The sequence below is a fragment of the Phyllostomus hastatus genome, unplaced genomic scaffold (assembly GCF_019186645.2).
Source record: "Phyllostomus hastatus isolate PE091 unplaced genomic scaffold, TTU_PhHast_1.1 phas_contig_98, whole genome shotgun sequence".
Lineage (NCBI taxonomy): Eukaryota > Metazoa > Chordata > Mammalia > Chiroptera > Phyllostomidae > Phyllostomus > Phyllostomus hastatus.
In genome coordinates, this window is record NW_025333999.1 from 7,627,272 (window position 1) to 7,639,744 (window position 12,473).

The following is a 12,473-nucleotide window of genomic DNA, read 5'->3' on the forward strand; positions in this document are numbered from 1 at the left end:
CTGGGTCTCTGGGGAAATGCATCTCCTTGCCTCAGGAGCCACTAGGGGCCTCCTGCGGCCTTTCCTCCACCTTCCAAGCCAACAAAGAGGAACCTCTCTGACCCTCCTCTGGTTGTCTTGCTTCTGTCTGACTCTGACGTCAGCTGGAAAAGGTTCTCTTTCAAGGGTTCATTTGATTAGGCGGGGCCCGCCCAGATAATGCAGGACAATCTCTCCATCTCAGGATTCCTGACCTTAATCCCATCTGCCAAATCCCTTCTGTGAGCAAGGGGAACATCCACAGGTTCCCAGATTAGGGTCAGGTGTCTTTTCTCAGCCATCATTCCACCTGCCCCATCACTGGCCATAATCACATTCTTTGGGCTCCAGTAGGGAGTGAATGAGACATTCCTCACCCAGGGAACACGCATGCTACTGAGGGAAACAGCCCTGTAGGCATCTTGGCGCCTTGGCACCCCCGTGATGCACAGGGTGAGGGGAGGGAGCCCCAGCTCTGCCCACAGACCTCGGGACGGACTCCCTAGAGAGGGAGGAATTTCAGCTGAGAGCGGAGGTCTAGCGTTTTCTGAGTGTCTTATCTGTGACCACAGCCCGCACCATCCACTGTTTATAGGCCATTTCCCACTTGGTTTCCAGGAAAGAACTGTTTCCAGGAAAGGAATCAACACAGCTAGGAATTCTCAAGTGCCTACAGAGAGGTGTCCTTCCTAGGAGGCACGGGAGCCAGGTACATGGAGCTTTATACCGGGATGTCGGATAAACAAAACAAGCGAAAATAAAACTTCCTGAAATAGTGATGACCCTGGGGCTTCACAGACTGGGTGAGGGAGCCTTTTGGGGTGCTGCCAATGCTTCCAGTCTCGTCCTGGGGGTGACCCCACATGCGTATACAGCATGTAAAGTGGCAGGGGCCACATAAAACCCTGCCCTGAGCCTCCCCCACCCCAACACCCAGGACAATTCAGCGGACCGCTCTGGCCTGGAACGTGGTTCAAAGCCCACTGCCCTGGTTTTGGGATGTAGACCTCTGAGGGAGCCCCTCACCCTGAGGGGGCCCCACGTAAGGCACATCGAAAGCTCTTCAGTGTGATTCACTCCAGAACATGGTTCTGTCTCTTCATTTCTTTTTCAGTCAATTTCTCAACAAAATATTGAATACACACAGAACAGGTGAACAAACCCTGAATAAATACACCTGTGAAGCCATTATCCGAGTCAGGGACCAGAACACCCCGCCCCAGCAACGCCCCTGCCTCCTCCTAGGATAACCACTGACTTGTAGACCCACAAATTTGCCTCGCCTGGCTTTGAACTTTATATAAACAAATTCTTACAGAATGAGTCTTTGTGTCCAGCTTTCTTCTTTCAGCATTATTTTGGAGATTCATCTGTTTTTGAGGAGAGCTGCATACTACTTTTTCTATAAGAATGTCACTATTTATTTGTCTGTGGATGGCTATCTGGATTGTTTTCAACTTTTCCATCTCCCCATCTGTAACCAACAGTGAGGAAACCTGAAAGCCAGATATTTTTAAGATCCTAGAGCAAGTTAGGAGCAGGCAGGACTGGAAGTTGGGTCCAGCAGTGGATTCCAGCAGGACCCTCAGGCCCTGTGGCTATTGCAGCACCTGATACAACTTACTGACTCCATATCCCGTCTACCTACCTGGGTGAGTGAGCACCCAGCCCTCTCCAACCAGGCAAAGAAGCCCTCGAGGGCCCGAGCGGTCTCTGTGGTTGGTGCCTGCCCCTGATGCAGTGCGGGGCGCAGAGCAGGTGCCTCTGCTTCCCAAGGCTGGCTCAGTACCCCTTCCCTCCCAACACTTCTCTCGCCAATTTGCCAAGAAATCCAAGAGGAAGCTAAATTCCTGTTATTAAAATGGGAGGGCCCTTGTAGGGGGAGGGCCAGAAGCTGTCTGCCATCCCTGGCGTCTCAGTGTGAATATTCATGAGGGTCTCCCCACCCTCCTGGTGGGGAGGGGGAGGATGAGAGGCTCGAAGCAGGGTTCAGAGGCCATCCGGAACGAAGGTCCCCAACCTTGTGTCTTTGCTCTTCAAGCAGCAGGATCCTTTGCTTAAACGAGATTTCAGACGGACATTTTGAGTGACCCCAAAATTTGTCCACCTGTCTCCATGGATCGGATAGAGCTCTGGGAGGTCCAGGCGAAAACCTCTGATCTGGACCAACCACAGATGTTAACCAGGGCCCAGAGGGTGACCGCTGCTCCTGTGGGTGATCACCCTGTCACCTCAATACCTCCTCACACTGAGGCTGGGGCGCATTTCAGGGCTGGCGGGGGGAATGTGTTCTGCCGTGTATAACTAGACTGAAAAGACGCCCACAACTTAATTCCAGATGTCATTTTTGAGTGTGCAGTGTTGGTAGGCAGGCTTGACCCTCTGGTGGATTCCCGCTGGTGGAGATTAGCGAAATTCCCCTAACTGGGGCTCCAGGAAAGTTTAAGGATCTCCACCATTCCGGAAGGGTGAGGGCAGAGCCCAGGCCCTGTGAGTAAGCCCGCCGCCACTCCAGTTTCCGAGCTGAGTCACCGATGCCCAGCGGGTGGAGCCTCTTACGAGCTGCGTCAGGTTGGGGCGCCCCCTCCTGGCTGAATTGCCGCAGAACACTCCCGCGTTCCCCCAAAATGAGGGAGTTGGGCGACAAGGCTGGCCCCACAGCTCTAAGCTAAGCCTGGAAATTCCCAGCAAGTTGTCAGGACTCACTCTTTTACTCTCGGTTGATTGTAAAGCGCACGGATCACAACATTCCTCACAGAGCAGGCCGCACCCACCTCTGGGTACAAAGGGCGGGGGGGGGGGCGGGGGCATGGGTGAGGGTTTCTAATGCAGACCTTCTCTCCTGCCACCTCAGGACCCACCTCGGCGGACGCCTCCGGGTATGATGCAGTCCAGCGCGTTCAACCTTACTGGTCGTGAATTTGAGTGCCGTGAAACCGAAGGGTTATTGACCGGGTGGGGAGGAGAAAGTAAGAACGGGATAATGTTTAAGCAACTGCTTCTCTTCTTTTACTCAGATACCCAGAGGTTCTTCTCAAACAATTAAAAATTTTAACTTGCTTTTAATGTGTACGTTGCTGTTACTAACTGCTAAGTTTAAATGTGCCCCAAACTGTAATTTGTCTAGAGCTTGATGAGAAATTCTGAACTTCTTACAACTACAGCGCATTCTGAGGGCAGCCCTGTCTGTCTGTCCTCCGCAGGCAAGAGCTTGTGACAGGAAACGAAGGAAGGAGGGAAGCCCGGAGGAAAGGAGAGGAGAGACAGGACCGAGGCCGGGCGGGGAGTGTATGTACATTTGATCTATATCCACAAGTAGATGGGCCACAACAGCAAGCACTGACTGAGTGCCCACTGTCTGCTGGGTCTGTAACAGATACTCAGGATGCAAAGGTGGATATGAGACCCACTAATCAGCCCAGAGAGCTTGGAGTCTAGTGAGGGAGACGGCTGTAAAAGCCCTCCTGCTATAGCGGAGGCAAGTGAAGAGCAAGGAGCAGACGTCCCTGAAGAGGAGACCTTCGAGCCAGGTTTTGGAGCGTGATTGCAAGCTTTCTGTGTGGTGTAAGGACACTCATTCCAGTCTGAAGAACCCGTGTAGGTCACGCATGGAAGAGGCAGCTGGCCCAGGCAGGCCACACAACCAGGCAGACCAGGCAGAGAAACAGATGCTGCCACCCCAGCCCCCCCCCCCCCGCCCCTTTCTAAGCTGGCAGCACAGAGAGGACGCCAGCCAGGGGCGCCCCAGTTCCCAGGCTCAGCTTTCCCTGATCTCTCTGGATATTGTTGTTGTTTTTGAGATGGTGCTTGTTTTTATTTATTTTTATTTTTAATTGTTGTTCAGTTACAGTTGTCCTGCCTTTTCCTCCATTGCTCTCCCTTGCCCCGCCTCTGGATGTTCAATCTCCTTCCCACACCAGAACGCAGGGCAGAGGGCTGGTGAGATCCCGGTGACAGGGGACATGTGAGCAAAAGGGGCTGGAGGAAGGGGAGTTGGCCTGGCGCCCCCATCGGGTCCCTCTGCCTGTGCTGAGAGCCTGTGACTCCCGCTGAAGGCAGAAACGTGGGCTCTGCCATGAGGAATGTGGAAACAGGCCTGGAATGACCACGTGGCCTGTTCACCTCACACAGAGATTACCTGAATTACTCTCCAAACATTGTATGTGCTGAGGTCTGGTCTCCTCCACTGGATTTTAAGACACCTGAGGACACAGACTGGCTCTCATCCCTGCACCCTCTGCCAGCTTTGGGGAAGACGCTGGCAGCAGACACCAGTGAGGGGACGCCTGCATGTTCTGCCCGGTGGGGCCCTGCACCAATGCAAGTAAAGCTGGGAAGTATTTCATTTATTTATGTGTATCTTTTTCCTCTATTTGTACCCACACACACTAATCACACGGCGATGGGTCCAGCCAAGTGGGCTTCCCCTCTCCGGGGCTGGACTCACTGTGGCTCATGGAGGGGATTGCAGCGATTAGTTCAACCTGTGACGTTTCCCTCCTTTCCCCGTCCTGGCATTCTAAAGCGAGCTCTGGTTTTCAGACTCTGCACCTCTGCTCATGCCCGTGGATGCTGAGAGGCCAAGGTGTCCTGCACTCGGGGGCTTCTCCTCCTCTTTCCTCATCATCTGTTACTCCTCTGGGTGAAAATCCAGGCACCAGGGGACCCAACTAAACTCACAAAGATGTTCTGGAAAAGAGGGAAATCTTTCCAAAGTTTGTGGGGCCTGTGACCTCTCTGTCAACAGGCTCATTACCATTGGTGCGTTCACAGACAGGACCCTACTGGCCCCAGGGCTCTGACTCAGGTGTTAGTCAGTCACACCTCCATGTACAGATATAGGAAACAGGACTGTGAGTGACGCCCCCTTCAGGACTCAGAGTGAACGACAGGTGCAGCAGGGATTTGCCGCTGGGGTTTTTGAACCCTGAGGCCTGCAGTCTTTTCCCACACACATCAGAAGGCCTGTTGAGCAAGGCGTCCTTGGACAGCATGGTCAGGGCACTGAAGGGCTGGGATCCAGAGAGGGGAGCTGTGGGAAGAGGAAATTCTAGGGCACGCAGGTCTGGCTGGAAGTCAGTCTTATGATGAGGCAGGCTCTGCTCGTGACGGTTCTCATGGCCCTTTGGGGACCCCTGTTCTCCAGTTCTCCGCAGCCTGTCAGGGACCCCATCTGTAATGCTTCAGTGGTTTCTGAAGAGGGGGCAGAGGCCAGCTGGGGTTACAGGGAGCCTCCTAGGGATTTCTCCAACCAGAACTTCCCGTCCCCTTTGGACTGCTGAGAACCGATCTGATACTGACATGAAAAATGTCCATACTTAAAAGCGAAGAACCAGAAATTAAACAGACTTGCAGACCATGGGTCAGTAAATCATCCCCCACTCTCCTATCTACTTCCAAGTAACTGCGGGCTTCGTCACTCCGCATTTCTCTGCACAGACCCTAAACAAGATGAAGTGGGATGCACAGAATCTAGAACAACAGGATTGGTAAGGACCAACCTCCCTATTTTGTAGATGACCTGGACTGGGGAAATGCCAGCTTATGAGTGCTACCAGCGATGGGACTTCCACTCTAAGTTCCCATTGGTCAAGATGTTATAAGCTCATGTACCGTGGAAAGTTCTAAGAAGGTCAGAAAGTCCATTGTATAGTGGGCAGCTCCCTTTAGGGGCCCGCACTCTGGCTTGGGGAGATGCCATCTACACAATCAGAAGAGCAAAAGTGAAACACAGGCTGAGTGTGTAAAACTCCAGGCAAGTGATGCAGCCATGAAGGCCATAGGACATCAGAGGTGTGCGGGGATGGGGGGTGGGGGTCACTCACCTTCATGAGGTTTAAGTGGGTCAGGGGACAGCTGGCACCAAAGCCAGCTCTTAAGTCTCCAGAGATCACCTTCCTCAGTGGTTGTGCTGGTCCCTGAGGTCTCCAGCTCCTCCAATCCATCTGCACTGTGACTTTGGAGCTCACCTACACACGTAAGCTTCAGGGGAGGGGTGGGGGTTATAAGCGCCTCTGTGGGCTTGTAACCAAACGGGGGTCTGGCTGTCTGCTGCTTGGAAAGCCAATACTCAAGGGGCAGGTGCTGATGTAAAGGAAAGTGGTTTATCTGCAGATGCCAGACATCTGGAGGATGGGGGACTCACATCTCAAAGCCCATCTCCCCCTCTCGCTGCAGGCAGGTTTTTATAAGGAGGGAGAGGGAAACAGAACAAAGAGGTCAAAGGAAGGGGTTGCAATGGATGTGCAGATGAGCACAGTCCATTCTGATAAGCCAAGTGATGGTTTGGTGTGCATCTTCCCAGGTTCGCGTCACCCTGGCTCCAGGGTTGAAGGTCAGCAAATCTCCCAGAGCTAGGATGACTTAAGGTCTCAGTCTGCATCTTTTGAAGTTAGTTGTTAGAATTCTTATACGAAGATGCTATTTATCTACAAGCTACATATTAGTCAGAGTCAGCACTCACAGAAAACATTCAAAGAATGATGGGTGGGTTACAATTTCCCACCGTTACAACTTTCCACTGTTACAGGTCCCTGCGTTTAATAAGTGCCTAGCACTTAGTGTTAACTATTTTTATTTATAGTTTTAAATGTTATTTAAAAAATTCTATTATAGATTTTCCCAGTACTGTTCAGATGTAGGCAGCATTCATTGCACGGAAATCAGCCATTAACAGTTACTTTGGGGTAAGCCATTCATGCAAACTGCTAAACAACTTTTCAAGATTGCCTTTGGAGGAAAACAGAGCACAGAGAAAACAGAATCCTCACCCACTCCCTTCAGAGCTGGGAGGAGGTGAGAAGCAGGGCAGAGCGAGAGGCTTGGTTCAGACAGGCTGAAGTGGGAGGAAGGGAAGATGAGGGTGTAGATGAGTGCAAGGGCGAAAGGCAGAGCAGGATGTAGAAAGTAAATATTACTAAAAATTTGTAAGTGTGTGTAAGGTTCCTGATAATTAGTGCCTGGTCACTTGCATCCAGTCTCATTGGAAGTTGGTTTAGGCAGAATCCTTCCACTGCGAGTTCAGGGTGTAATCAGTTAGTGTGGAATTTACTGCCCTCTTCTGGAAAGAATGGGGAATTGACCTTTTCACTGTGCATGTCAGTCGTGAGCACGGGAAATCTGAGGCCAGTTTCCGACAGAATTTGAAAGGTGTCTCAGCAGGAAGGAAAAATCAGGTGGGAGTAGACTTGAAGGTAAGTGCGTGTGAAAAAGGGGCGGAGTGTGAAACCTGACAAGCTCAGGGGAGGCTACACGGCAGGGCAACCTTAGGAGCTCAGAGGCCCGGAAGTCCCCACACAGGGCAGTGTGAAATGAAGCTTCCTGACTGAGAGCAGGGCAGGCAGCCCCAGGGCAGTATTTTTCCCTCACAAAGGTCAGCCTTCACCTTAGCTGAGGCTGTCGTCATTTTTTTGTGTCTATGAAAACATACCGATAATATGCCTTTCGGATATTAATTTCCTTTCCCCAGGCCCCTCAAAGCGCATCCACCCCAGCAGAGCAGAGACCACAAATCCCCTGGCTGTTTCCGTCATCGTGTGAATCATGGGCCGTTAAGTGCCTGGTACCCGCCTACACAGAAGAGTAAATGTCTGTTCCTGCTACTTTGTGTCCAGCCCCAGAGACACCCCCTGCCTTGCTTCCCCCGCCTCTCTAGTCACCAATGAATTTCATGTGATCCCCTTACATCTTGCCCTTTGATTCTGATGTATAAAATAAGTAGGAAAACTGATATTCTTCCAGAGCATTTTCTCAATCTGTTGAGATTTTGCTTCCTAGGAATTGTCAGTTTGGTTCAAATAAACTCATAAAAAATTCTGACAGGTTTAGACATTTCTTACATTGACATAATGTAGCATATTTCTCAAAATGTGCAGAAAAGTTTCTGCAACCCATTCGAACTTTAGCAATACTTACCTGCTACAACCAAAAGCCCTGCATTCAGTTTCATTCATGAGCAGAAGGTGTTGTTAGTTTATAGAGGAAAGAGCTCAGAGTCTGGGGGCAGTCCAGCCTGAGCTGAAGTCTGGATTCTGCTGCTACGATGTGGGAAAGTGACTGAGCTCAAGCTGCTTATTGAGCCTCTTGGCCTTGACTTTGTCGTTTGTCAAGGGAGGACAGTAATGTGTAACCCAGGGGGATGAAGTGAGATGCTTTCAGAAGACCAATATCTCATAGATTTCCCTTTAAGAAGTTTAGTTGAGGAAATGATAGCATCACATTGAGAACAATAAAGAGAGACCTGATAAACAGAACTATAAGAAGTTCAAGAACAGCAAAGGATGGGGAAGGAGTCGAGCGGCGGTTGCCTGGAGAAGGTGTGGGGGGTGGCGGAGGAGGGAGTGCCTGCTGAGGTGAGGGCAGCGGTCTGTATTTTTATCTGGGCAGTAGTTACACACACACACAGAGTTACCCAGCATACACGTAAAATTACTGCACTTTACTATATGTATACCACATGCAATTTTTTAAAGGAGGAAAGAGAAGAAGAGGAGAAGAAAAACGGAGAGGAAAAGGAAAAAATGACTAAGAAACCTGCGGTGGGGTGGGCGTAAGGAAAATTCTAGAACTTGGGTCCAGACAGAAGTCTAAGCATTGTAACTGTGCCCCCCTCCCTCTCCTTCCTGAGCGCATGACCCATGTGAGCCCTGGAGACTGGGGGAGACTTGTACCCAGGCAGAGACTGTGAAGAGGTTCCGCTGGCACCCACGTGGCCAGAGAGGGCAAAGGCAGAACGACCTGCGATCCCAACAGGGGAAGGGAACGCCTGTGGGGACTGAGAGAAAGGGGTTGTCATTAGGAAGCCCTCGGCTCAGAGCTGCAGGAGCTAGAGGTCAAGATGGACCAAGGCACGATAAGGTTTGCTGCCCCCATAATGTCTGGAAAGTGCCCTGGATGCACACTCAGCGCAGTGGCAATCCCTAAGGTCACCCCTACCCTCACAGCCTTGCTCACAGGCATACCGTGCCTACCGAAACAACTCAGCCATGGCTCCTTCCCCGCTAATTGCTAATGAAACAGTTGGGCTAACTAGAGAAATAAAGTGCCTAACTTCAGATGACGCCAGACTCCAGCCAGTGTGAACAGTGACCGCAGGCATGCAGGCCAAACTCTCCTCCGTACTTGTCTCAGTGCTGGCTCATTTCAATGTCTTCACAAGCAAATTTAAATTGAATATTTTTCCCCTCATGTTCCTTTAAAAGAGCAGGAATGGTTTGAATGAAGACAAATAAGCTCCGATAGCTACCTGATGAAAGGATTCAGAAGAAAAGATCTGGGGCAAGGAGAGGAAATCTCGGGATAGGTAGCAACAGTGTTTCAGACATAGTTTGGATGATAATGTTGGATACAAGCGGATGAGCCTGAGGAGAACGTGGTCGCCTGGGCCACGCAGCGCCACTCCTGCTCCTGACCCGTCTTGTCTCGGATCAGCAAGCCCGTCAGGAAGCAGTGCCCCAGCCATGGCTTTCAAAGATACAGCACTGGAAAGACCCCTGTTGGAACCAGTGGTTGCGATTCACCAAACTAGAATCACTCTAACCAGAAAGTCCCTGGAGAAAGTATGTGCTGACCTGATCAGAGGTGCAAGCGGAAGGACCAGTGTGGATGCCTACCAAGACTCGGAATCACTTCTTCCCCTGTGGGGAGGTTCTGAGACTGGCGACCTTTTCAGCTGAGGATCCGCAAGCGACTCATTGGCTTGTACAGCCCTCCTGAGCGTGCGAAGCAGATTGCTTCCATCAGTATTGAGCCAGGAGTCGAGGTTGAAGCTACCATTGCAGATGCTTAAATCAACCTTTTAAAATAAACTATCAGTTATTTTAAAAAATTGATGAGAAAATTAGTAAAAATGGGATGTTCAAATAGCAAATTCAGGCAAAAGGAGACGCCAATCAATACCATCAGTTTATGTCACAGAACTGCAGAAATATCAGGAATCGAAGGTGGTGCAAGGTAAGGGGCTGAGGAAAGGCAAACTCCTAGGGGGAAGCATGTGTGAAGACACTGGTGTCCTTTCTGCCTTACCCGGGAGCCTGATGATAGCCTACTTGTCACTGATGCGGGAGAGTTCATTCTGTAGGAAGACGGAACCAGAGAGCAAAACAAACAAACAAACAAAAACCCAAGTCCTGAGGACGTCACTCACAGGGGAAGGCAGAGGGGTGTGCCGCACTTCAGTGAAGGAGCCAGTTGAGGTCCACCCCCCACCATGAGCCCCTTAAACCACTTTGCTCAGAATGAGTTAACTTCACCCCCGACCCCAGCAGGAGGAAGTGGTTGCCCTGAGACATCTAGATGTTGTTGGAGGCAACTAGGTTCTTCCACAAGATCACAAGGAGCATTCCAAGGACCCATTCATGGGAGGTTGGGCAGTGGCAAGGTGGTTTATTCATGTGGAAATAGAAGCTGCCCCCTGGGCTTCCAATGTCCCATCTCCCTCTGTCCCACTGTGGAAAAGTCCGGTCTGGTCTTCAGTAGGGCCAGGTTGAAGGCCACTGCCCAGAGTCTATGCTGCATATGGAAGTCCAGTCCAGCATCCCGCATCCGGCCAGCATAGCATGTGTTTCTAGCAGCAGTCTGTGGCTGTGAGCCTGGTGTGGAGATGCACGCCAATGGGCCACATGGCTGGAAGGGCCACAAAGCCACGGAGAGCACAGGTGCATGTACCCTGGGACTGTGGGTCACAAGCGAGCGAGAGAGAGACAGATAGAGAGAGAGAGAGAGAGAGAGAGAGAGAGCGCGCGCACACACACACACACACACACACACACACACGCTTCTTGTTCCTCTGGGATTATATTAGCTTGGGCCAGGTGCCTTCTGAAACAAATCAACTCCTTAAACTTTCATGGGCTTTTGGATGGGTTTATACCCTCCGCTTAGACCAACAGACCTCTACAGTCCAGCACACTGCCCCCGAGCCACCCAACAATCCAGCACTGCAGGGGGGAATGGAGGAGTGTCAGTCCCCTTGGTGGAGCACAATGCTGTCGTTTCCTGGGGTGTGAAGCTGTAGCTTCCTGGTGAAGCAAACAGGCTTATGTTCCCCAGTTTATTAAGCTCAATGTCTAGTTGCCTTTGCTCCCCTTTTCGGACAAAGTGCCAACAGTAATGCAGAGGTGTCACTGACAGACACTGACACTGGGGAGCTCTCCATCAGAAGAGCCAACTCCCACCCAGCCACCCCAGGAGTTCGCAAGCCCCAGTCACCATGCATTTTCAAAGGAAAGTCTCCACAGTGATGACAAGCTCAAGCAGGCCAACACCAGAACCAAGGAAACAAACAAATGCAAGGACCAAAGAATAATTTGCTCACTCTGAGAGAGATAAAAAGTATTGCAACTGTGAAATGAGATTAGGAGGCTATAAGAAATTGGAGAGCTCTTATAAATTATGATTGCTAAATGAAAAAATATTACAAAGTACAGCTGGATTTAGAATGGAGGAAATCTCTTGGAGAGCAGAACAAATAAAATTTAAGAGATTGATAGAAGGAAAAAGAAAGAAGATCAATGAAGCCAAGAAGCCCACAGCCAACTAATAGCATTTCCAGAAAGCAAAAGGCAGATATAGAAAAAATTATCAAGAAGATTGAACAATAAAATCCCCAGAAAAAAAAAGAACACGATTTTCTAGATTGAAGGGGTCTACTGGACCGCAGCACAATGAATTAAAGAAACCTCACCAAGAGTCACTATTGCGAAAACTCAAAAGACCTGGAAAAAGATCCTAAAAGCCCAGAGAAACAGCAGATCCCATTCAAAGGACCGAGATTCAAATGGCCCTGGACTTCCCAACAGCAATGCTGAAACCCTGCAAGAATTTTCCTGCCGCTCCACACCACCCACTCATCACCTCACATGCTCGCTCCACATTTTCCTGATTCTGGTTGTGGCCTTAACTAGTAGCTTCCACCCCGGGGTCTGTATTTTGGAAAGAACAGGTCTTCTGGTTTGTTTCCAGCACTCTGAGAATGCCCCAAGTGCACGTAGCTCACTGGTTCCCCTGTCTTCTTCGCTGCAGTGCGATCGATTGATCAGTAGCTCAGAGTCTCTCACCCTCTGAGTCTGTTTCAAATCTCTGCACTTTCTCCCTTTCGTAAGTGGAAATGCGCATTCTCAACCTTTCACAGTGGGGGCCCTCCGACATTTCATGGTACTTTTATTTTTAAAAATTCCTGTGGCTTGTGCTTGCTGAGTTGGCAACTTCATTTTTAGAAGAACTTCGTGTCATCTCTAAATGTGAAAGTGCACCATGCATTCTTTTCTTCATCCCATTTGTAAAGCCACTCATAAAGACATATTCCATTACCTGGCCCACAGCCCAGGCATATGCCCTGACTGGGAATTGAACTGGCAACCTTTTGGTTTGCAGGCTAGTATGTAATCCACTGAGCCACACCAGTCAGGGCATATGGCTTATTTCTGATCGATAACAAAAAATGTGTCCTGATTGAC